Source organism: Lepus europaeus, chromosome 20 (genome assembly GCF_033115175.1).
Source record: "Lepus europaeus isolate LE1 chromosome 20, mLepTim1.pri, whole genome shotgun sequence".
Lineage (NCBI taxonomy): Eukaryota > Metazoa > Chordata > Mammalia > Lagomorpha > Leporidae > Lepus > Lepus europaeus.
In genome coordinates, this window is record NC_084846.1 from 42504055 (window position 1) to 42531253 (window position 27199).

Sequence of the window (27199 nt, forward strand, 5' to 3'; positions counted from 1 at the left end):
GCATTATTGGCTTTTGTTCCACTTGTCCACTTGTCCTTTGTACTAGTTGCCCTAAATACCTGCAGTGAGAGGGATACAAGCAAAGTAGAAGGAAGGAACGGGAAAGCCTCTTCAGTTGGGTTTTGGGCAGTCTGCTGTGGATCCTGTTGGGGTTTGGAAACTGTCACAAGCTATCTCTCCCAGAGTGTTTTTGTGGATACCCTCTTGGAAAGTCTGATTATAGGCCCCTTGGCTCAGTCAGTATCTCTCCTGCACCTCACCTGTTAGCATTTCCCCAGCCCTTCTGAATCTTGTAGGTGTGATAAGTTTCCAATCATCTCTTACTCCTTGTCTTCTCCAAGTCTCTTGTTAAGCTGGAGGGCACGGGGAGGTAGTTCTACCCACTTCAGAGGCCCAGCATGTTATTAAAAAACATGCCATTATACTCTAACAACTTCATGTTCATGAGCTAGGTGTTGAGTTAAGGGTTACAAAACCAATTTTCACTACTGCCTTGCATGTCCTACAAAAGTGATCTATAACCATAGCCACCTGTTATTTTCTGTTTAACCTTTGGGCTCTAACCAAAACAGAGGTGGAAGTAATTCAGTTTTAATATCCTGTGTAAGCATGTGTAAATCTTACTCTGCACTTAGGCACCTAGCAGTGGTCAATTAGAGTATTTGTCTGGGAAGTATCAACTGTATGTGGAATTCTTTGGATTATTCCTTCTATTTCTCTCCAGCTTCCTCCCCAACTCAGCAACATCACACTTTACACTTTTCATCATATTCTATTTCTCTGTTGGAAAGGAGGCATTTTTTTTACTACATTAGGGGATATCATTTGGCATCCAACTTCCATTTGCCATGTAGAATACTAAAATTATTAAATTCAGAAACATTAAACTTTATGTCACTTTTCATTAATTTTAAATCAATGTTGAGCTAATAATAGTTACTGAAAATAACAAAACAGAAAACAAAGGGACTTAACTGCTCATGCTGCCCTTCAAAAAAAAAAAAAAAATCAAAAGATCCCCTGGGATTTGTCACACACTGAGTGAAGTCCCTGTAAAACTGGAGAGCTATAGTTCTGCTGTAGTTTCTGTTTCATCTCCTCATTTTGCCTGAAGCCATGAAGTCGACCTCAGAGCAGAGCCTCTTTCCACCCTCTGCTCTCCAAATGAAAACCATGTGCTTGTGTGGGTTTTCTTTGTTTTTCTTTTTAAAGTTCTTCTCCATTATTTAATGAAACTGTTTTGTAATGCATAGGTCTTAAATAATAGGGTTCACATTGGCTGTTATCAATTAAGTCACATTAACACAAACACTTGTTCTCAGAAGCAAACTTAACTCTGGAGGTGGTTGAAGCTGACTGTAACACCTTGGAGGCTCTAGAAACTGAGTTTACAAGTCAAACTGTATAAGACAACACATAAAAAAGTCTATGGAATAGTTCATACTTGCACAGCTCCTACCTATCCTTTCCTCTTGCCATGAGGCTGTTAATTAGTCTAAACCCCACCTGTGAATAGTGTTACTTCAGACACCAGATTAATGATAGAAAAATCCAATTCACGTGGAAGATCTGTCACATTCCAAATTTCTGGATGTTAATCTGGAGTTAATCTCTCTGATTTCATTTGTCATGCATTAAGGTTGTTTGGGAAAAAAACTGTAAGAGTATGATTTAGATTATAAGAATAACACCTTTACTATATTTCTACTGAAACAGTATTTGAAAAAATAAAATTTCTCCTTTGTTTTTAAAATAGACAAGTTTATTACAGATAAGTCTTTTTTTAGTGTTATTCATTCATTTATGTACCAAAGTGAGCCAGTGTATGGGGATTGGATATGGACGTTTTATCCTGTGACACACTGTATACAATGACAGAACATCTAGTCTACGTTTACTGTCCTCTTAAAGCCTTTCCTGTTTCCTGGTAAATTCTCTCCTTCCTTTCAGGAACGCAGTCTCTTTGTATGACGAAAGGAACATCCCCCTATAGCGTGCTCTATCATCTCTCCTTGTTTTCCACAAAACGAAAACACACAAAAAAGGCTCAACTGGCATGCCCCAAAGAGGATGCTTTTAGTAGGAAAGCAAATGGCCTAAAGTAGTTTATGGTAGGATGTAATTGGCTCCCTTCAACTGTAGATTTGTATATGTCTAACTGTGAGCTGGGCATATCCACTGGGGTATATCCAACTGCAACTTAAACTCAGTGTTTCTAAATGAGTTTATCATTGCCCCTCCAACTGCATTTTCTCTTTCAGTGGATGGACATGACATTCTATCAAATATGCAAACCACAGGATGAGTAATTAACCCAGACTTGGCCCTGTCCATACCTCCATATTGAATCAGTTGTTGCGTCCTAGTTCCACCTTCTCACTCTATCTCCTGATTCTTTTTCAGTTTTCCCAGAATTGTCTCATCTCCTATCATGTGCTTACCCGGCTATTCCCAGTTGCCCTATCCCACCACCCAAGTGACAGTTCACATACCTCTTCTAAGCTGTTGTCTACCCTCCTCTAATTTCTCCTGATCATCACTTTCTTTTTTGCTCTCCTCTTGTACCTCTAGTGTACATCAGTAAAACATGGATTGAATTTTATGACACTTGTTATTGATTTATCTTTCTTCCTCAGTGGCCTGGCTGATGCTCTGAGGTCAAGAACATTTCCTATGCATCTGTCTGCCATTAGTGTTGGGCACAGAGCAGCTGTTTATTAAGCTGAGTGCATTGACTGGACTTAGGCATTATGAAAGATAAACTTGTGAACTCGATTGATGAGCTGAGTAAGGGACATGTTCCTGACTTTAGCATACTACTTGACCTTTGCTAGCTCTCAATAAATTCCAGTGGAATTTTGTTGAGTCCTGCATCAGGGAACCTTTCCAAACCTGCATAGTCATCACTCCTTTCTGATTACCAAGGGACATAAGAAAAGTCAACAGCAATAAGGAACACTTATTTTTCATTAGTTGGTCACTACTAAATATACTGTGTCTGAGCAGTGATATGTCAGGAAACACAAATGGCAGATTGACTTTTAGCTCTTAAAACTATAGTTTCTTCAAAAGCCCTAAACCAAGACTTTAAAACCTTAAGTCATGATGAAGTCTACTTTTGTTTCTACAGATATAATTAGTCAATTGCTTATAAGATTCTATGATTTTTTTCCCCAAGAAAATATTTATGGGCATAGTTACAGATATATAGATACAAATAGAGTAAACAAGCAAGAATGAAATTTATATTATAGGAGGTTACTGAGAGTTGTGTCATAATGAAAATTTTATTTCTTCCTTTTACTTTATTTATATACTTTAGTTTTTCAAACATTATAAAGGCACAGATGCAAAAAGTTATTTTCTATTTAAAACAAAATATATGCCTTTAATATATTCAAAAGATTACTTCACAATAGTAAAGGAAGAATATAAATGGAAAGTTGGAAATAAAAACAGAAAGTTTCCTTGACTTTGGTTATTTGTATACAATCATATTTCATATAAAGTAATGAATGTTCCAGTATAAAAACCAGTTTCATACTTTGGTTAATAACAATTCACATTCCTATTTGTGTCTCACGTTTGTATTAAAACTGTAGCTTCTGCAACCAAGTCCAACAGAATCTGTGAAAATTTTCAGAAACAATTTTTGAGAAGTAATCAGGCACTTAAAATGAACAAGCATGCAGTGTAAGCTGACCTTGAGTGTCACATTTTAACATCTGTTTTTCATGTTGTGATACTTATTTGAGATTTGGTATTATTAAGTAATGAGGAAAATATCTTGCTGTTACCATAGGTAACAGGGAAGTAACTTGAGGCTATGGATTGGCATGCTTTGTCTATATAATGTAATTCAAATAAAGTCATAACATTTTGGCAATAGCTTTCATCTGTCCAACATTTATGCATCTTTTTTCTTCTGATAAATGAACTGCTAGGTTTTCTGACTGGTTAATAATAGTCCAATAAAAAGGGAGAGAAACAGCTTTTGACCTTCCATTTAAAATTGCTATAAGCAGTTTGGAGACTTAGTTATACATGTAAACATTTTAAAATGATTTTGCAATGACATTTTTTCCAACAAAAGAACTTTGAGTATTTTAAATAATGCTTATTGACATGGATTCCACATACTTGTGCCCAAGCCAGTGTCCACACTATTCCCACAAACTCTGGGAACAAGTTCTTATAATATCAGAGGCTATAAAAATACTTACTTATGATATTTTTCCCTGAGACTATATATTATAAAATTTTAAAAAACAGATATAAAAGTACACCACTTTGTAAAGTCAGTTGAATATAATTTTTTTCTGGTGTGAGTGCTGATTTGGAATTTCTTATGCAGGTTCCTAAAATGCAAATTAAATCACATTATTGTGGTTTAAACTTTTTAAGAGTCACTTCATTACCTTTAGGATGAAGTCCAGTGCCTCTAACCTGACTTACAAAGCCACACGTGATCTGACACCTGCCAAGCACCTTCTCTCTCATCTTTCATCCTTTGGGATACTGACTGTACCCTGTTTTCTGACATAGAGGCCTTTATACATACTGTTCTTTCTGAAATTATCTAGCCATTCTTGTCCCTTGCCTACTCCTCTGTGCTCTACAGCCCAGCCTATTTGCTCTGTAACACAATCTATTTTCTGCTCTGTTCCAGGCTATCTGTTTCATCTCTGTTGTTACAGTAGTCCCCCTTATCTGTAGCTTCACTTTCGACAGTTTTCAATTATCTGTGGTCAACTATAGTTTGGAAAATATTAAATGGAAAATTTAAGAAATGATTCAAAAGTTTTATTTTATTTTTAAAGATTTATTTATCTAATTGAAAGGTGGAGTTACAGAGAGGCAGAGGCAGAGAGTGGGAGGTCTTCCATCTGCTGGTTCACTCCCCAAATGGCTGCAATGCAGAGAGCTAGACTGACTGGAAGCTGGGGGCCAGGAGCTTCTTCTGGGTCTCCCATGTGGTTGCAGGGGCCCAAGGACTTGGGCCATCTTCCACCATTTTCCCAGGCCACAGCAGAGCTGGATCGGAAACGGAGCAGCTGAGACTCAAACTGGCGCCCATATGGGATGTCGACACTGCAGACAGTGGCTTTACCTGCTACACCACAGCGCCAGCCCCTCAAAAGTTTTAAATTCTGTCCTGTTCTGAGTAGTGTGATAAAATTTTGTCTGGGGATGTGAATCATTCCTTTGTATAGCATATCTGGGCTGTATCCACTACCCACCCATTAGTAACTAAGCAGCATAAAACAGTGTATTATAGGGTTAGGCACTATTTCAGGTTTCAGGTATCTATTGGGGGTCTTGCAATATATCACACATGGAAAAGAGGAGGGTCTACTGTAATTTTTCTTGAATTCCCCTCTGCCTGGTGTTGGCATCTAGTCAGCTTCTGTGCTCCATATTCTGATTTCCCTCAAGATTTTCATTTTGGCATATTCTCCCTATATTTGCAAAATACGTAGGGGTAGCTAGTCCCAGAGAGCCACATGCCACAGGTCCTCAAAGTGTGTGGAAACTCAGTAAGATGCCAACTCAAGAACAGCAAACCTGAAAACTGGGTCCAACAAAAGATTGTCAAAGCCCACAACAGAAAACTCAGAAACAGAAGGAGGGTGAGAAAGTGGGTCAGAAGATGAGGTGAGAGGCAGTAAAGACAGGCCTGCAGTTCTAGAGCAAGCACAGGACAAGTTCAGATGAGATGTCCTCAGTGGCATTTACTTCACAAACAAAGCACACAGAATCTGGTGTACCTATCATTGCCTTAGATACTAGTCCACCCACAGCCATGGGTCACCTTAGATAAGTGACTTAATCTTAAGTGGTTTCAGAGACTCATGACCAGGGTTAAGTCAGAAACTCTCTAGGCTGAGCGTTCTTGGCTATCAACTGAGGAATTTGGATTAGTTCTGCATTTGTCAAAACTGGGTATACACATATCCAGTAGTACAAGAGGATATAAAGGAACTGCCAAAACTGTAGGATAAAGTGTCACTTATTATCGAATGTGAATTAATTTTATGTAATGAATGAATTTTAGAAGTAATTTTAAAGATTATTTATTTCAGAGACAGAGTTACAGAGAGAAAGGAGAAACAGAGATCTTCCATCTGCTGGTTCACTCCCCAAATGGCTGCAATGGCCAGGACTAAGTGGCGCTGAAGCCAGGAGCCAGGAATTCTTCTAAGTCTCCCACATGGGTGCAAGGGCCCAAGCACTCGGGCCATCCTCTGCTGCTTTTCTTAGGCATTAGCAGGGAGCAGGATCAGAAGTGGAGCAGCAGGAACTCAAATCGGTGTCCATATGGGGTGCCAATGCTGCAGACAGTGGCTTTACCTGCTATACCACAACACTGGCCACAAAAGTTATTTTTAATACATTAGAAAAATGGATATGCTGTGGATCAGATGCAAATTTTGCATACAATTTCAGGAGGAAGTATGAGAATGCAAAGACATTTTATCTATCTATCTATCTATCTATCCATCCATCCACCCACCCATCCATCCTAAATCTCTAACTTATCTCTCTTTACTCCTTTCTGTTGTTTGAGGTCTTACAGTGGATATGAATGAAGATCAGTGACTGCTATTACCTAGGCTACTTCCAGCTAAGACACGAAGTTTTAAAAAACAAGATAAATGTTCTATCTTAGATATCAACTTGACTCATGACAATATTTTGTGTCTTGAAAATATGTAAAATGATAATATTACCAAGAGCCACTTCCCTGAGTAGTGTTTTTGCCCATCAGATGGATATAATTCTTAATAAAATGCCACTCCTACGTATCATTTGAAATGGGACACAAAGCTTCATGGCACTTCGACAGCAACAAGGAATCTCTACAGCATGTTACCTAGAGGATTTAAAGAAAATGAGCTCTATTTTCTCTGTGTCTTTCTACCTGTACTTACAACAGTAGGATAAGCTTTATATTCAAAAGCATAACTAAGGTAAACTGTTCCTAATACTCTAACTTCATGAAAACGGAGTCTTGGGGCAATAATAGAGACTTTTGTTGTGTCCACTTGAGGGAATTGCTCATGCCAGAGCCTTGTGTAGGCAAGCTCTGGAGCTGGTCTGTGGCAGCTGTTGGCACTCTGAGGATGTGTTGATGGACTGAAGCTAAACTCAGATAGTCACAATCCACCAGTTGCTGTGTCAATGAGATCCCTTTATTTGAAGAGTAAGGGGCACTTCTCAATGGTGGGTGGTATCAAAATAGATTAGCACAAAACATAGCTCCCATTTTATACAATGCCTCATCCAAGTTGCATTTTTCTCATCCTCTGAGAGATATTATGGGTTTTCTTTACTGAGTGTAACAGTTAAGTCCTTTGAACAGTTTGCTGTTTGCAAACAGAGGCGGCAGATAAGTAATGCTATCAGAGCATCTCACTGTGAGACATAATGGTGAAATGCTGCAATGCATGGAATTTTATTTGGTACTGCAATTTAATAAATGATGGACAATCTCTAGGTCAAATCTAGTCCAGATCAGTCACTACCATCTGTCACCAAGTAAAAGCCAACTGGCAGCTGGTTGGTGGCCATTATGAAATCCATTAGTAATTTCAGTTCATTTCTTAATTAATGGGTATACTTATGCACAGAACATTCCATAATTGACCATTTTCTTAAGAGGCTTCATTCTGTTCCTGTAACGTGGATATTCTTTGTCTCTGAGAAGTATGTCTTCTTGTTTGCAGTTGCTACAATGAGAATAAAATCTATTCTATCCATATTTATGCATGTGTGTACAGTCTGTGAAGGAATGGTAGGTTCTGATTTTTTTTTTTACATAGCTTGAAGTTGGAAATACAATTCCTAGTGAGACTTCTAGAGTTGGAAGCATTTCAAGAATATCTTTTCATGAGGGATTTTAGGCTTGTGTCCATATATTCTGGTCCCAGATAAAAGAAGATCTTGTAGAATCCTCTGTCCAAGGGAAGAAAACCTATCCATTTAAATATGAGAAAAGCTGGCCTATGTTTGGGGCCAGTTTCTCAATAAGTTTTTTTTATTTTAAGTTTTGGATGTGTCCATCCACTACAAATTGACGGAGTTGGGGACTTCCTCTTTTGGGGTTGCCAACAAACACAATTTGCTACCAGTAAATTCTCCTAAATAACAAGCATCATGAGTAACAACCAAGTGGGGAAAATTTTTAACATAAAATGTCTGACAGCTGTGAAAACAAAACAAGCATGAGGTTCTTCAATTTAAAGAAATCCTAATTCACGCTTATACAACGTAGGGGAGTCTCTTGGCAGAGTCATATTTTTGGTCTATTTCTGTATAACAAATATAAATATAATCAAGTGAAAATCAACCTTGGTTTAATGCTCAGCTGGTTCCATGCAGTGATGATGCACTTCATGTAAATGCTCCTTGGGGATGTTGTTTCATTCCATGGGAAAATAGTCCATTTTAGAATATAGTGCATTCCAAAAAGTAGCCCAGCCAGTTGCATAAAAAATGAACTTTTCCACTTCTCTATTGGTTGCTTTGGAATCACAAGGGCACAGACAGAAAATGGCATAAGCTTTTTAAACATGCATGGTTTATTCACTCTAGATATTGTGACCCTTGAAGACTCTGACGAATCTCCCTTTCCTTAGGATGTTAGTGGCCCTAGGAACAGGACCTTTTGTAGGCTGGATGGAAGAAGGTGGCTCTGGGATTTAGTCAGTTAGAATACAGATCTGAAGAGAATATTGTACCACCTGAGCTGGTATAGGGGCAAAGAGTTGGTGAGTTTTCTATTTACCACCAGGCTTCTCAATTTTCACTCTTGTGCCTGTTACGCAGACTATGTGTAATTCCCCCTGCCAAGGCAAATTTCTCCTCAGAAGGAATTAACTTCAAGAGGAAATTAAGTTAGATCACAGGCTAACTCTTTGTTTTGCCATATGTGAACCTTGCTGGTGGTTTCATTCAGCAAGTAGCATTAGGAGAATCAGTTGTGCTCAGGATGTCACTCTAGGACTAACAGCTAGAGCGGCCCCATATTGGATTGGCAGTGAATGAAAGCTGTGCAAGACGTGTTTATTTGTTGGTTCCTTTACCAAATAAGTAAGATGACTAGGAAGCCAAAGGGAAAAAAATCTAGTCCAAGTCATTATACTTTTTTGATCCACCAGAATCTGTGGGTATGAAAGCAATGCACCTGGGAACAAGTGCAACTCAAATATGTAAGATTGTTGGCTGATATGTGCAAACATGGACAGCTAGCATCCTTCCTAAGGGGTTTTGATGTTAGCCCTGCTGTAGTCAGCAATAATTAGGTTGGCACTCAAAATGCAAAGCAAAACAAAACAACCAAAAATCCTCTTAGCTTTGTTAAGGCTTCCTCAGTAAGACCTAAAAGTAAATCATTATTCCCTGTAAGTTACTACTTTAAATCCATCATTTGGGAAACTGATCAAAACAGAAAATTTCATTTTCTTTCTTAGTTAACAAATTTATATTTATTGGCTCAATGAGGAAAGGAATTATGAAAATCAAACTAGCTTTTTATAATCTTGTACATTTCACAGAACTTGCTCATACATGATCTGACAGTGCATGTAGAGAAAAGCAGATATGTGCAGAAGATACTCTGTTTCTATTCCAAACAACTCACCTGTGGAAGTCTGCTTTTATTTGACTATATCCACTAATTCAGACAAATAATGAAAAATGATATTTAGCTATATTGAAGATTATGTATTTCAGCAAGATTTAGTCTGCTGAGTATTCTGTATTTCAGTGTGGCCCAAAATTAAAATGAGTATAGGGGATAAACAAAAAATTTCCACAAAATTTCAATAGAATGTAAACTTTGTCTTTGTAGAGGGGTGGCCAAATATTAACTTGCAAGTTTTATTTTCAAGGATTTAGGCTTTTTATAAGGAATTGAGGGTGAAAATAAATAAAACAGAATATTTAAAAACACAATATTAAGATGTATGGTTTGGTATACCTACTTTAGGGACATCCAAAAGAGTTGGATGACTGATACATTATTAAATATCATGCAGATGCAAAAGGAATTTTTTCTCATTTTGAACAGAGAAACAGAGTAAATAACCCAAAGGAGTGAAGGAGTAAGTTGTTTCATAATACATTTCTACTTGATGTTCAATACCTGTACATTTCTTCCATACCCAGAATTCTCAGTTTCTATTTCTCTTTTCCTATCACATCTTTTCAAATTGCCCCTTTGAGGTGAAGAATTTACTGTTTTTTTTGGTCAATAAAATAGCCATTGACAAATTGGGGCATATCTTTCCATCTGATAAAGTGATTTATAAACTGTATCAATTATAAACAACATATGTATCTCCGGTAATGTTTGCCATCTGAAATGAATCTACTAATAGTGCTGGGTAAGTGATTTGCTTCCAAGATCAGTTACTTTAGTGTCCAAATACATAGAGAAAACTGGAGAAGCTTTCTGTGAACTTTTTTAACAGCACAATTGAAACACCTAACTAATGAAAATCACAAAGTGCTTCAGAAGGACTTTGTGAAAATGGGTCAGACCACCTCAGGAGCATACCAGGTATGTGTCATGAGGCTGCACCTTAGGCATTCGGCCAGCATTGCAAACAAGGTCTCGAATTCTAGCAGTAGGAGTTAAACATGGCCAAATCATCTCTCTGTATCCTTTGAAAGAGACTTAACTTCTGCGATTTCAGTTCTCTGGCAACTGACACAGGGCTGACAGAGATGACAGTCACAGAAATGGCCTGCACAGTGTCTCCTGGAGTGTTATTTAGCAGTGTTAACCTCTTCCTCTCCTTACCCTCTCCCCAGCAGGTGTAGTGGCTGCTGTTTTTTCTTTCCTTTTTGCTTCTATTTTCAGAAAGGTACAGAATACACAGATTATTCAATTGATCATTGGACTGGTAAACATTTACTTTCTGGAATGTTCTGTGTTCTTAAAGTCACAGTTCTCTGAAAGAGTATGATTTGTTTTGATTTAAAGCAAACAGTTTTTGATACTAATTCCTTGTAATGGACTCCTACTTCTGCTTCTGACTTTCAATTAAATCACAAAACCACAGGAAATCTCTAATTTGATTTTTAAGACTTTCTGATGAAAGTAAATCATGACTTTACTGGAAACACCACCTCCTTATTTACCCCAACATGAGGATATGGAGCCTGTCACCGCTCTCCACCAGGATCGTTTGTCTATTTCCTTTTTTACCTTCATGGTATGCAACCTTATTCATCTCTATGTTGGGTACCTATCACCTAATAGGCACTTGGAATCTGTACAATGGATTAACAAATAGATCAATATTTATGTATTTCCTGTATATTTCCCAAAAGGATTTAAGGTAGTTTATAGCAAACAGATGTGAAACAGAGCAATAAAATTAAGATAAGAAAACAGGGGACCAGACACCATGTGAAGAACATGAGAAGATATTTATGCTAAGGGCCAGGTCCTGGAGTGAAATTACTAGAGCACTAGATTTAAGTCTAAGTTAAGGCAAAAAAAGACACGGAAAAGAAAAAAGGCATTTGGTCACTTGTATTTCCCCCCTTAATCTGTAAAAACAAAATGTACAAGAGGAATTTCTTCATATGGGAGCACTAGCCAGTGGGAAAATGTTACTGAAGGCTTTGGCTAGAAATGACCCTGTGTGTGTGTATTGGCATTCTTGCTTACTCCTTTCTCCTTGTAAGAAGATCTAGGGCAGAATAAAATGGCCAAATCTGAAACACAACCATATCAAGTGTTTTACTGATCTGTCTTCAGGAGTCAGTACTATGCAAGTTGAATATATTAAATACTATTTATTATATTCATATATATTTACATATAATATTTTATACAGAATAAATATAATTTACCCTATTTGCATATAAATATACACATATGTGTTATATGTATATATATTTATCTCATCAAGATAAAAACTAAATTTCCATGGAATCAACTTTATAAGCTTTATTTAAACAGAAAGATGAATTGGAAGCAAAGAAAACATTAACAAACATTTATGTTTAAGTTTTGAAGAAATAAAAATGGAAATCCTCATGAACATCTATCCTGCCTTTAGCAGCACTTGCCAGTAGCCCAACTTTTATAGCCATGTAGAAGCTGTAGAAGTTCTCAAAATAGTTGGGAGCGGAGATGCTGGCTAGAGCAAAGCTTTCTTCGACAGGAGAGGTAATAGAGCTCCGTCCAGTTCTGCTGCACATTTCTCATAGCAGCCTGACTTTGCTTTCTCTTCTGAGGATTTATGGATCCAGTGGTCCTCTGATGTGATCATTTTATATGGGCTGCTGCTCCTCAAGGTGTGTTCTGGCAGCATCAGCGTCCTCTGCTAGTTTGTAAAAAGGCAAACTCAGATCACAAAGCTCCCAACCCAGTTCTCTAGGGGAGTGTTGAACATGATAAAGTTTGAGAAGCAATGATATAGAAGATTCACAATTTCCAGTGAACAAGTGAGTGAATAAATAATCCAATGAATGAATAAAAAGTGCTACCTTCTTTTGAGTATGCTCTTACAGGTTTATCTAACCTGAAACTATCTTCTTAGAGTCCTAATATACAAATGACATGATGCAGTTTTCTGTTTTTTTGTTTTGTTTTGTTTTGTTTTGTTTTGGTTGTTTTTTTTAATATAGGGAACTGACTGGGTTAAGACCCTGACCCACTTTCAATCACTTGAGCTCCTGTGTGCTCGCTCGTCCTTCAGGATGACCCTGTTTAATGTGTAGCAGCCATTATAATACACTAAGCATCGTAAATGATGATAAAAGATGTTGAGCAGCAAGGACCTGTTTCTTCCTTTCATACAGCCTTTCTGTTGTCTCTGTCTCTCTCTGACTGTGGCTCTCCCGCTCCTTTGCTTCTCTCTCTGTTTTAAATATTGGAAATTTCCAGAACTTTCTATCTGCACACTTGTCTCTTAAGCTTTTTAATGGTAATTTCTTGAATACTAAAAATATTTGTTTTTGCCTACCACAAATTTTGTTCCTCAGAATTAATATGTCTGTAACTTCCAGAACTGTTGTGCTCTTTATTAAAGACTCAGATATTTTCCATGTGGAAATCAGACTTTTCTCTGTTTCTGTTTTCTGCAAGCCCTCTTACAGCCGTGATAGGTAAGGATATACTTTGTAGACAAGGTCTCCACAGGGAAGAGTGAGAGTATGGAACATCATAAAGAGGAATAGCACCAGGCTCCTGGTGAAATAATAGAGAACTCTACAATCAGGAAGGCAGCGATGAGCAGAGAATAAAAGCGGTGGTCCAGAACTTTAGGACCAGGCAGTCACAAGTCAGATTCTGGCTCTTTGGTTCAAACTGGCTGGGTGACCTTGGAAAATTACATGACAACTGTGTACCTTAATTTCTTTGCTTTTAGATTTGGGACCAATAGAAAATGAAAGTATGTAACCCATCAACGTGTTCAGCACATAGTAAGCCCTCATTAAATGTTGGTATACCTCAGCCACAACACACCTAGATGTTTATAGAAGTCAGTCTTCAGGGAGTGCAGTGGAGGATGGCCCAAGTGCTTGGGCCCTGCACCCGCATGGGAGACCAGGAGAAGCATCTGGCTCCTGCCTTTGGATCAGCGCAGTGCGCCGGCCGCAGTGGCCATTGGAGGGTGAACCAACAGCAAAAGGAAGACCTTTCTCTCTGTCTCTCTCTCTCACTGTCCACTCTGCCTGTAAAAAAAAAAAAAAAGTCGGTCTTAATTCCAGTGTAATTGCTAACACTGTATTTGGAGTGGGGTGAAAGAAACATTGAGGTTCCACAACTGATTTGCCAGGTTTATTTTGAAGGACCTCAGAGATGGATTGGCTTTCCAGGACCATGAGGATACAAACTGCAACTGAGCATAGGAGTGCTGCTTGTAATAGGCACTTTTTTTTTTCTTTTTACATATGAGGAACAGACTTAATCTTCAGAAGAGGAGTTAGTACCGTAGTTAAAAGACTGTGCACTAAAGAAAACAACAATAGCAAAAGGATATATAAACGAAGTACAGCACTTGCATGGCAGGTGAAAGATGAATGGGGTACTTAAGCAAGGCTCTGGAGATAGTGTGTGAATGATTGAAAAGGCTACACTGACTATGCATGAATATATTGTATATGGAGAAAGCAGGTGAGGCCTGCATTGGTTGTCAAATACTGACTAATATATTAGTAGGACTGGTATTATGTTTTTATTAGTGATTCCTCTGCTCATTGTTAGCTAAGGCACTTATTGTTATTTTTTTTTTCTCAATACAAGGTTATCTTGATCTTTGAGTTTTATTTATTTATTTATTTATTTATTTTTTGCTTTCCACAGTATAATGTTGTGTGCTGTATTCAAAGGTGTCATGTTTTCTTTAAAAGGAAATCTATTATTATTTCCTGCTGGAAAGTATTATTTAGCTTGTCCAAGATACATCAATTCATTTGTTTGCATTTCCAATTCGTAGTTGTTCGGCCCCTAGTCTCAGTTATGTAAACTGCAGCATTTTGGAGGATGCTTTTCAAGCCTACTTCTTCATCTTCAGCTAGGGAATCTAGTCCACAAGACTGTTCTACTGTCCTGTCAGATATTTTCATTTAGGAGAGCTCCAACATCCTCATACTTTCCCATCCTATGCCTTTATTTATTGACAAATGCAAACGATTCCATCTAAAACACTGTGCCCTTCATATGTTTGTGAGCTGAAGCTCAGTGAAAAATATCTATATCTCTCCATGTAGACCTGGCTTCTTCCTAGTTAACCATCCAGTTCAAGAATTGAACTCTTCAAACTTTGACCTTTAACAAACTATCTAGCTATCAGTTTAATGTAACATTTTTGTCTAGTCTTAAATGCAATGTCATAAAGTTGAAATATCTAACTACTTTAGACAGAAAGAAAATTTTGCTTGTCCTAGGCATGTTAAGGCTCGCAATGCCAGGGTGTAGAAGAAGAAAGTTTTATTCCCTTTCATTTTCCCCCCTTAATATTCAATATTATTTACACACATTTAGAGTGTGTGTTTTTATTTAGTAGCTTTCTTATGTTATTAAGCAACATTGTGAAAATAATTTTTAATATGTCCTACATATTTTTCATGTCTGCCTTATTATTCTGTTTTAAAATTTACTTAATTTTTGAGAACATATTTTTAATTTATATTATAATCAAAGGCTTAATGCTCTATAAATATAAAGTTCAACAAGCAAAAAATAAAAATAAAGGCAAGGGCTATAAATAGTAATCAAATGAAGAGATGTCAATTTAACTGTATACAGTAAATTTTAAAATAATCACAGATGATTAAAGCTGTAGTATATCTCTTAACAATATGCTTGACAAATATGTAAAACAAAGTTTGACAAAACTGTATTTGCAGCAATACTGTTACATGCAGCAATTTGTTTTCCTTTTTTGTTTTTTTTGTTTTTCTTTATTTTTTAATTTTAACTCCTGCATATAAGGGAGAATGTGCAGTATTTGTTTTCCTGGGTATTGCTTATTTTGCTTAACCAGATGTCTTCCAGCTGCAACCATTTTGATGCAGATGATTGAACTCCATCCTTTTTATATCTGAATAATATTCCACTTCTTTATCCATTCATCTGATGAGGGATACCTTGGTTGATTCCATATTTTGGAAATTGTGACTAGTGCTGCTATAAACATGGTGCTACAGGGCTCTCTGATACAGTGTATTCATGTCTTTTGGATATATATACCCAGTAAGCAGGATTGCTGAATCATACCGCAAGTCTATTTCTAGTTTTTAAAGATATCTTCAGGGCCCAGCACTGTGGCTTACAGCAGGTAAAGCTGCCACCTGCTGTGTTGGCACCCCATATAGGCTCTGGTTCGAGTCCTGACTGCTCCACTTCCTATCCAGCTCTCTGCTATGACCTGGAAAAGCAGTAGAAGATGGCCCAAGTCCTTGGGCCCCTGCACCCATGTAGGAGACCTGGAAGAGGCTCCTGGCTCCTTGCTTCTGGCTCCTGCCTTTGGATTGGTGCAGCTCCAGCTGTGGTAACCATCTGGGGAGTGAACCAGTGGATGGAAGACCTTTCTCTCTCTCTCTCTCTCCCTCTCTCTCTTTCTCTCTCTCTTTCTCTCTGCCTCTGCCTCTATGTAACACTGCCTTTCAAACAAATACATCTTTAAAAAGAAAAAAAAAAGATATCTCCATACTGTTTTCCACAGTGACTGAACTAATTTATATCTCCACCAATACAGTGTAAGAATTCACATTTCTCTACATCTTCGCCAGCATTTATTACTCTCTGTCAATTGGATAATAACCATACTGAAGTGATATCTCATTGTGGTTTTGATTTACATTTCTCTCATGACTAGTGATATCGAGCATTTTTTCATATATTTGTTGGCAATTTACATTTCTTCTTTTGGTCTGTTGAGATCCATTGCCAATATATAAGTGGATTGATTGGTTCTTATTTTTGAGTTTTTTGAGTTACTGTTATATTCCAAACATTGTAGCGGCTCTGAGTTCAATTTGGATTATGGGATTGGGAAAAGTATTTGTCTTCAGGAGATGGGCCTATTTGTTTAGATATGGGTACCAGAACTAAACTGAGAATTCTAGTTTCTGATGATTTATCTGAGTACAACTCAAGAGCTAGAATACAGTGTATCTTAGAGTCACTGTAACAAATTACTACAAATAGAGTGACCTAAGGCAATGGATATTTTCGTGTCCTGGAGGTCAAGGATCCAAATTCAGTTGTTCAAATGTTGTCAATACTACACACTCTCTGAGGGTGGTAGGGGAGAATGTTTCATTGCCTTTTCAAGCTGTAGGTTTTCCTGGGCTTGTGGCAGCATCACTACTCTGCCTGAATTGGTCACAGTGCTGTCTTCTTTTCTCTGTACCTGTATAGTCTCCCCTTGATTCTCATATAAGAAACCTTATAGTTAGATTTAGGGTTCACTCCCGATCTTATCATCTAAAAATTCTTCATTTAATACCATCGGCAATTCTTTTTCTAAATAAATCAGCAGTTACTAATTCCAGAAGTTAGAATTTAGCATCTTTGTGTGGCCATTATCCAGTCTACTGCAGATGTATAAAGTCTGATTTGAAGACTAGAATTTTAAAAATAAGATGCCTTATGGACATGGGGCTCAATTCTAAGGAAAGTGTCAGAAAAGAAGAGACAGTGCATAAAGCCACAGACAGACCAGATTCATTCAGAAGAGTAAAGCCTGGGCAGGGCTTATTCCTGGGTGAAAGCATGGCAGAGATTTGCCAGGCAACACACAGCAGAGAGAGCACCCTCTTTTACAGACTAGTGGTTTATATAGTACAAAGCAGCCTAAGGGGAGGGGCTTGGGGAGCGAGACAGCTTGTGAGCTAGGAGGCGTTTGGGCTGAGGCTGAGGGTGAACTCTGAGGCTCCTGCTGAGTTGGGGAGAGAGCTTGGGAGGAGTGAGGGCAGCTCAGATAGCTGGATTCTTCATAGAGTGGTATATCCAACAGTTGAGCTGGTCAAGGCAGAGTGGTCAAGGCAGGGCAGAGAAATTGGGGGCTGCTTGTTGTTATGTAGATGAGAGGTCCAAGCGGATCTAAGGCTTTTGGTCCTTGCTCCATTAGAAAGTGTTCATGTGAGCAGAAGCAAAATGTCCAAACCAGAGTCTTAGGGTCAAGTCCCAAAGATAAAGCATGATTTAAAATATGAAGACATTTCATGGAACTAAAATTCAGAAGGCAGTGTTTCCCATGATACTAAAGTAAGGCAGAGGCAGGAACCACTGTTCTGGCTACCCCTTCACATGTGACAGGGCATTGATGATCCAGGCTGAAAAATGTGTCTGAAAGATAGGTTGATGGCATGCAAAATGAAATTACAAGCCACCGGAAGCAAAAGTCAACTGTGAAAATAATCGTGCCTGAAAGAGGCTCAGGCATAACTCTCTACTGGACTTGTGTCTCTCAGTTTCAGTTTCTGTGTCTTGCCATCCCCACCTCTGTGTCCCACACCATCAATTCAAGCCAAAATTATATATGCATGACTCAGCCCTTCCTTACTGATAAAATCCCTTGGCATTTTCAAAGGGTCACTTGCCGACAAAGTTATCAGTGACCCTGCTCACACTTATCGTTATTATCTCCCCTACACACAGTCGTCAGGGCTCTTTCTGAAAATAGTTCACCTTATCACTTGCCCTTGAGCAAGCATGTATCTGTCTTTAACAATCAAAGTATGTCCCCACCAACACAGATTTCCATGAAAACCAAACAAAAATTTAGAAACATAGAATTTATTGAATTTTAAAACCACCCATCTTCATAGTTTAAAGCCTAAGAAACATGTTAATTATTATAATGATTCTCTCCTTTGATTCTGAATACAGTTTGGAATAGTAGGGGGATGTAGTGTGCAGTGTCCATGATCTGTCTATAGCCACGGGACACTTGCCTCTTGTTGCTTGGCTGCCTCTTGGGTGGTTGTGTGTCTCTAGAATGACTGACATAAACAATTGATATTGCTTCCTCATGGTAAGGGGCTGAGTAATTGTCACATTTATCAGCTGCTGTTCTGCTTTGAGGCTGTTTGGATATGGTATGTTCCTCAGCATCATTTCCTCTGTGGTTTCCTGACACTGAAAGCCTTTCCTGGTTAAACTTATATCATACTGTGTCAAGAGTGATAACAAGTCTTAAACATATTTTGCACGCATGACTTTATTAAAGAAGAAATAGTGAAGGAAGCAGATGTCAATTCGTTGTTACATCCTGCTGTCCTGCATGTTTCTGTAGACTTACTAAGAGAAAACGTTACAGTACCATGTAGGGGGATGCCTTCTCACAATGAAATCCCACAGGAGATTTTGTGTCAGTCGAGTTTACTACACAGTCCCATGAAGGAAACAGAGAGGAAGGCCTCTACTAATACTATTTTCATTTTACTGTGCCCCTGTCAGCACGTGAAACAACAGAAGAAACAACCAGTTGCTAACAGCAATCATTTAGCATATTTCCTGTCCCTGATGTTTCTTCTCCTTTCGTCTTTGTTGCACCCAGGCGAGGGAGCACTAGAATCTTATTATGGTGACAAGTCATACTCAGTATGTTAGAGGCAGCATAATGTGCGGGAGGACCGTCAGAGCTGCCATCACATAGATACTTGTGTATTTTTTTAACCTCTCTCTTTATGATATTACTCAAGGTTTTTTTTACCTCTCCAAATCTGTGGCTTCATCTATAAAATAGAGACAATTGCATCAAATTCATTTGTTAATTTGCTTTAAATTGCGATAGCGTGAACCAGGGCATACAAATTTTCTCCTCCATGTTAGGCGGGTGTCTAGTCTTATACTCTCAGCTTTCCCCCGTCTTCTCTTTATAGTCATGCTGGGTAGACTGTCTAACACTGACATGCCACTTAGAAAAACTCTACCCCTGTCAGTATCCCTCTCTCTCATACATATATGTATGTAAACAGATAAACACTGTGTTTTTGTCCAGTTGAACTTTTTCCTCTTTACATGCATGCTTTATTTACTTTGAGATTAGAGTCTTTGACAGTGATCCCACATTTAAGTGATGATTTCTTTGTGTGTGTGTGTGTGTGTCCTTATTTTTTTTTTTTTAATTTAACAGGTAGAGTTATAGACAGTGAGAGAGAGAGACAGAGAGAAAGGTCTTCCTTCCGTTGGTTCACCCCCCAAATGGCCGCTGTGGCCAGAGCTGTGCCAGTCTAAAGCCAGGAGCCAGGAGCTTCCTCCCAGTCTCCCACTTGGCCATCCAAGTGGAGGATGGCACTTGGGCCATCCTCCACTGCCTTCCTGGGCCATAGCAGAGAGCTGGACTGGAAGAGGAGCAACCGGGACTAGAACCCGGCACCCATATGGGATGTCGTTGCTGCAGGCGGAGGATCAACCAAGCAAGCCATGGTGCCAGCCTCCCTTTTTTTTTTTTTTTAATATTTATTTATTTGAAAGGCAGAGTGACAGGGAGAGAAAGAGGGAGAAGGAAAATGAGAGGGAGGGAGAGAGGGGAGAGAGGAAGAGAGGGAAAGACTGAGATCGTCCATCTGCTGGTTTATTCCCCAATGGTTGCCAAATCCAGGTCTGGGCCATCCCAAAATGAGGACCCTGGAACTCCATCAGTTTCTCAGAAGGGTCCCAGGGCCCCAGACACCTGTGCCAGCTGCTGCTGCCTTCCCAGGCACATTAGCAGGAAGTTAGATTAGAAGCACAGCAACCAGGACTCAAATCAGCACTTGAATATGGGATTCTGGAGTAACAAGAACGCAGCTTAACCATTGCACCACTACAGTAGGCCCAAGTGATAATTTCTTGATCAAAAGATGAACATTAATATGATAAATGTTTATTTAAATGGCTTCTGAAAAGGATCAAGACCTATTTCATCAGCTAAAGTAGACACTTCTGCCTCTTAGACTGGAGTACCAGTGCCCTGTGTACAATTTTCAGGGTCTCTGGGGAAGAAAGGAATAAATCTAGTTTTAAAGACAATACATTTAGAGGCCTGCTCTGTGGCTCAGTGGGTTAACGCCCTGGCCTGAAGCACCAGCATCCCATATGGATGCCGGTTCTAGTTCTGCCTGCTCCTCTTCTGATCCAGCTCTTGGCTGTGGCCTGGGATAGCAGTAGAAGATGGTCCTAGTCCTTGGGCCCCTGCACCCATGTGGGAGACCCGGAAGAAGCTCCTGGCTCCTGGCTTTGGATCGGTGCAGCTCCAGCCATTGTGGTCATCTGGGGAGTGAACCAGTGGATGGAAGACCTCTCTCTCTGTCTCTACCTCTTTCTGCAACTCTGTCTTTCAAATAAACAAAATAAATATATTTTTTTAAAAAAGACAATACATTTAAACCTCTGATCTGTGCTTTGACATAATTAAAACATAGTTTTCCCACTGAGCAATTGGAGAATTCCTGAGAATGAAGGAATTACTTGGTTTTCAATACATGAAGAAGACAGCACTCACAGTCACCCTGATGACCGGGGATGGCTCTTCTTTCAGGGCTTTGCAGGTCACTGTGCTGGAGGTTGGAAATGTCTCTGAGCTTCTAATATCCTGACTTTGAAGTTAGCAAATCATCTTTGTTTCTCAATGGATTCTATTTTATTTTTTCTTTTATTTAGCAATTATTTATCTTATTTCCTGGAATAATTAATCTTGGAATAGGTCCATGCCTCAAGAATGTAGCTTCCAGAGACTACAGTGATATCTAGAAGAGCTCAATTTCTCACAATATAAGGAAACATAAAATCTTGTATTGAGGAGCAATTTTGCCACTTACAAAAACAAGATTTTAAGGTTGATTTCATTCCTAAGCCATGTCATGTGCATTAACTCCAATTGTTTAGTTACAATTGTTTCAAAGAAGTAAGAAAACCAAAAATGTTAGCTTTTAAGTGAGGGGCTTACCTGTCAGTTTGTTTCCATGAATTTGTTATTTTTACATTTTGTGGGCACAGTTTCTAAAAACAGTTAACATTTCAATGTACTAATCACAAGTGTTATCTTCAATTATATAACCTTTCAAGTATTTTTCCACATTTATTTTCCTATTTTGCTATTTTCAAAAAGTCCACAAAAAATAAAATAAAAAAGATAAACTTACTTAGGTACAAAAATTTGAAATCTATGCATATGAGGGATCTTCAAAAAGTTCATGGAAAATGAACACTGTGAAAGCACCATGCATAGTTTCAAAAATTTTACACTAAAGGAAACATCTTTTAATTCCATCTCCATGAACTTTCTGAAGCACCTTCATACAATACACAAAATTTCTTCAATTTTTGTTAGATAGTATATGCTCTGGAAATGATTTTCTGAGTCTTCCTAATAAAAAAAAGTATACTATGATTATTTTCAAGTTTGATAGAGTCATTTTACTTGTGTAAATGCCTGTGCTCATTGCCTCTGCTTAATGGATATTGGTGACGATCCTTACAGAGCCTCTGCAGTGTCATCTCTTAGGAAAACCGAGGAAACTGCAAGGGGACACTGGGCTTGATAACTGAATCACTAAAGTGAATATATTTTGGAAATACAGTGAAATAGTTTTGTATTCTAGGGAAATATAGTAATTTATTGAAAGCTTAAAATCTAGAGCATTTTCCTCCCACTACTATAATACCAAAAGAAGCCACCTGCTACTTATACAGTTAATACAACATCATTTCTTTTAAAAATCAATAAATATTTATGGAGCATTTAACAGATTTGTTAGATAATATTCATGACATTCGTTGGGGTCAGAACAGACATTGTTATGTAACAATAACAGAGCGGTAGTTTCCATTTAACTCAGAAGTCTCCTGTAGCCTGTAAACTGCTGGAAGGCAAGGGCCTTTCTTGTTCTGTGACCCAGTTTCTCCTCAGTAGTTAACAATTCCTGGCACATTAATTCAAATTTCATACTTATTACTAATTATTAATCATTATTCATGCATTAGATATATGCTCCTTGTATGAATTAATGTGCCCCAGAGCCACACATCTGGTACTTGGTTTGAGCTAGGGTTTGTATTCCATCTGTTGGCAGTGGTGAAAAGGGTTGCTGTTTCTTGAGAGCTCACTCTGTTCCCTGGCATACGCCCAGTGCTTGCTTACAGTCATTGTCTCCATCCTCATCAGCTCCTCAGAAAGATGGTATTATACCCTTTTGCTGATGAGGATGCTGGGCTTCACAGCTCTAAGTACCTTGCCCACACTCATCCGCTGGATCTCTCCCCTTCAAAACCTGAGCAATTCTGGATGCAAACTTTCCTATTCTTCTTTTCACACCCTTTGTGTCTGACGTGCCAGAATATCCTTGGCTACCTACACCAGGGCAGTTCCGTTTATTAACTGATTGGACTTCATGGTGCCATGTAATCCGTTTGGCTGTTTTTCTTCCCCTGCTGAATGGACTAATTAGTTTTACAGAATGGACCATGTCAGCTAGTTATTTTCGTGGTAAATCAAGTTATGCATGTCCATTTTTTCTTTCACTTAAGTCTCCTGCTGCCAGGAACTTAACTAAACACTGAAGATCAGACACATCTAAATTATAACCCAATGCCAGCTGCTAATTGTGAAATCTTAGGGGAAAATTAAACTCTTCAGACTCCCATTACCTATCAGTAGACATGAAGTTGATAGTAATTCCTGCCTAGTCTGGTCAATGAGAGAATTTAATGCACAACCTTTTGGTTCCTGACACCATGCCTGATTCTTAAGGAGTTTCATTAAGCAGTAGCTACTGTTGCTACATTTATCATTTTTGTTGTTAACTTTGACACTTAATTTCTATATCATCTTTGTTGTATAGTCTTTACCGATTTCCTTGGCCAGGTCATTTAATTTCGTTCCAAGATATGCAGAGTTTCTTATTTGTTCCTTATTGGATATTGATCCTTCATTAATAATTGTACCATTAAACTTGGCTCGGGTCTCTTATTTTTTAACTTCTCTTCAATTACAAGCACTTTTAATGCAAATTCATTCACCTTTTTTTTACTTTTTACAGCTCCTCCATGGTGTGTATTATGTAAGTGCTCCAGAATGTATATAGAATTGAATGAATAGGTCATATTACTAATCACAGAGAATGAGTAGGTCAATTTTTGTTTATGCATCGTTACTAACGTCATTGGAAGTATCACCTTGATTTTGATAAGCGTAAAAGCTAGGTTGCCCATCATTTAATGCTGGTATTGTTCGCAGTCTCTCCATTTGAATTTGCCTTGCTACTTCTGCTGGCCCAGATCTCTTGCTTAAATAAAGATTTTCACTGTCTATATATATAGCATATCAGGTTGTTGCTGCTGTTGTTGTCACTGTCTTTGATTATTCTATTGCTGCATTACAGACTTTTCTCCCGGCCATTCCTGACACAGGAATTTGTCAAAAACTTTCTTACTTTCACTTAAAATTTTATTTCCCACACCACTTTAAAGTATACATTTTACTCCCTCTCTCCTTCTCACCCCAGCCCCCCATCATTAATACATTACCATTTGACTCTATCATTAGGCTGTCAATCTGTAAAACTCTTGAGAAAGAAAGAGAGTCCTTATGTTAAATAGGCCTGATACTTTGCTAAAGAGGTTAGTGCACTATCTACAATTCTATTCTTGTCAAGAATAGGCTTTTGAAATTTCAAGAATAAATGAAATTCAGAAAAGCTACCAAACCATGAAAGATCTAAGAAGCATAAAATAAGTTAAAAGAAGGTGAAAACAGTAAAAGACAGGGCAGGGACATTGCCAAATGAACAAGATTTACTATAGAGCTCTGGCAATTTTCTGTTTTATTTTGACATAACTCAATATGTACCGAAGAATGCTCTGAATGGACAATCCGAGGTTAAAGGCATGGAATTCTCCGTAAGGGAAAATTATAGTTGAAGTTCCTTGAAGATCCAATGCTCATTTCCCTGTTAGTGTTCAGAAAATGGTGGAAAGGATAAATATATTTACCCCAACTGGACATTACACGATGTATACATGTAATGAAACACCATACACACACACACACACATACACACACGTATCTGTTAAATGCTTTTAATTAAAAATTATTTTTAAAAAGAAAATGAGACACTTTGAATATTTAGGTAAACATGTTAGAGACTGGGGTATTGAGGCTTGATGAGAAGACAAAGGGAATTCTTGGTAACCATTCTCAAAGAAATGTTACACAAGTGGTGGTAAATGGTAGCTCTCCCATTTTCAATGAAGTGTGAATGAGACAGTATGCCTAAAGCAAAGCAAGAGATTTATATCAGAATTCAGACAGACTTCCCAGGTTCTGAGTTCCTTGAATATGTTACTAAACAGCAGGATTTGTCCCAGAACCAGACATGGAACGTTTTCCAAGATTTTGAGTCATTACGCAAAGTTTCCTGGGACAGCACTGCCACAGCCCAGTTGTTCTCTGGGATAATCTGACCTAATTAATGAAGAAACCCTATGGAATCTCTTTCACTTTGGACTATATCAAAAGGTGGGTGGCATCAAAGCAGGGAAATGAGTTGGTTCTTTCTGAAGGTGGGGGATCAAACCATTCCAATCACCTCTTGATTTTACAGAAGCTACAGAAAACAAGAAACTGTGGTTAACTCCTTCTGATACAGAATTATATATATTGCTTAGAACCAAATGATCTTCAGTGCAAAGGAATAAATAAGGTCGAAGTTCCCAAATGGAAACATATAGAGACAGCAGTTGGTGTGTGTGTGGGTGGGGGGGTGGAGAGGGACAAAGTCGACTCCATAAGCTTGCTTCCATGAGAAAATTCAATCAACTGCTAGCTTTTGCTTCACAAAACTTTGACATATGTCCCTTGACCTTTACCAACTACCCTTTCACGTTTGACACTTAACATTTACTACATGATTAAAATTCAGTGTTAATTTCAATACTATCAGTTAAGTTATATTTAGCTAAGAACACTCGCTTTTGTCTTTTGTGAGTAGCACTGCAGTGTTATTACAAAGAGGTAGTCAGGAGGGCAATGGAGATAGGAGAAGAGAAGAATGATTCAGTGTGCAGATAATTGTTTCGAGTGAAATTTAGCTCAGTATTTTTGTTCCTGTCCTCAGTAGAACTGAGATTTAGCACCTCCCGCTGGTATTTAGCCCCCACCCCCACACAGGAGGAGGCTGTGCTGGGTGGGTGCTGAAGAACGAGCCACACCAGGATTAAATTATAGCACAGTTCTAACACTGGCGAGAATTTTCTCTGGCCAGCTCTTGAGTATAAACCTGGTGATCCCAAAACAGAGGCAAGGCATCCCTACAAGGGATCTCCATATGGTGTGGCATCATCTTCAGTGAGGGAGGTTGACAGTTTAAAGAGCACAGTCCAAAAGGTGGTGACTGTTCCCAACAAACAGTTGAAACCAGGCCATTCAGCAATAGCAGAATTGTAGTTCTAAACTTAAAAAGTCACCCTTCATGTTATCTTATGGATGATTTATTCCTTAGTGTGACCTAAATGCTCACTAGAAATAGATAAGACCTAAGAAATTTGATGTCTTTCTCTGACTTTTCCAAGTGAGAAACTATTTTTATTATTCCCTCTATTCCATGCTCTTTTCTCTGTGCATAGATTATGGTAAGACTCTTGCTTTTACCTGATGTTCAAAATGTTGTTGAATCCTTACAACTGGCACTCCTTGGGATGTTGTGAGGAAATTGTGGTCTGTAAGTTTACTGTGCCATTATAACACTTCTTTAAAGTCATATACAGAACAGGAAGAAGTGGTAGATGGTACAGATGAAACTCAGTTTAGATGGAAATTGTTGATATATCTTAAGGAGAATTCAGTAGTGGATGTTGGAGTCTTTGATACAGTATACTCAGGTAGCCTCCAGTTGTTTAAAAAGTTTATCATTTTCATCTGTACTATAGAACATTTTGCTTCTAGCAATTCAGCTTTTACATTCCAGAATCTGGTTCCATGTCCTCATCTCATCCTCTACCTGTAATTGGAGGACATTTGATCTCTGAAAGATTGTGCTTCCTGCCTATCTCCTGGGGAAAATTCCAGCCTCCATCTGGCAGGGCTTTAAGTAGCTCTTAGTAGTCACCCATTGCTAGTTGTGAGATATTAGGAAGCCCGTACTAATAGTTGGACTTAGGTCTTAACCCCAAGCCAAGTCCGCCTTTTTTTTTTTTTTTTTTTTTTTTACAGGCAGAGTGAACAGTGGGAGAAAGAGACAGAGAGAAAGGTCTTCCTTTGCTGTTGGTTCACCCTCCAATGGCTGCCATGCTGCGGCCGGTGCACCGTGCTGATCCGAAGGCAGGAGCCAGGTGCTTCTCCTGGTCTCCCACGGGGTGCAGGGCCCAAGCACTTGGGCCATCCTCCACTGCACTCCTGGGCCACAGCAGAGAGTTGGCTTGGAAGAGGGGCAACCGGGACAGAATCCGGCACCCTGACCGGGACTAGAACCCGGGGTGCCGGTACCGCAGGTGGAGGATTAGCCTATTGAGACTCGGTGCTGGCCCAGCCTTTGTTCTTGATGGGCTCCTAGATACTTATCTTGATCCTACCACATCTGAACCTAATCACCCATTTAGGATGAAGTCTTTTGGTTTTTCTCTGTTTTTTTTTTTTTTTTTTTTTTTTTTTTTTGTTGTTGTTGTTGTTGTAACACTACAGGATACTGGAGTCCTATATTTGAAGCCTAGTCTTATGACTAAGGTCTTAACTACTATGCAAAA

At 38.6% G+C, this 27199-nt stretch overlaps 1 protein-coding gene across 3 annotated transcripts in view; it reads left to right on the forward strand.

Moving 5' to 3' along the window:
- Nucleotides 1-27199, forward strand: part of SUGCT (succinyl-CoA:glutarate-CoA transferase) — an 810507-nt gene that overhangs the window by 644383 nt on the left and 138925 nt on the right. The gene's annotated exons all lie outside the window — the stretch shown is intronic.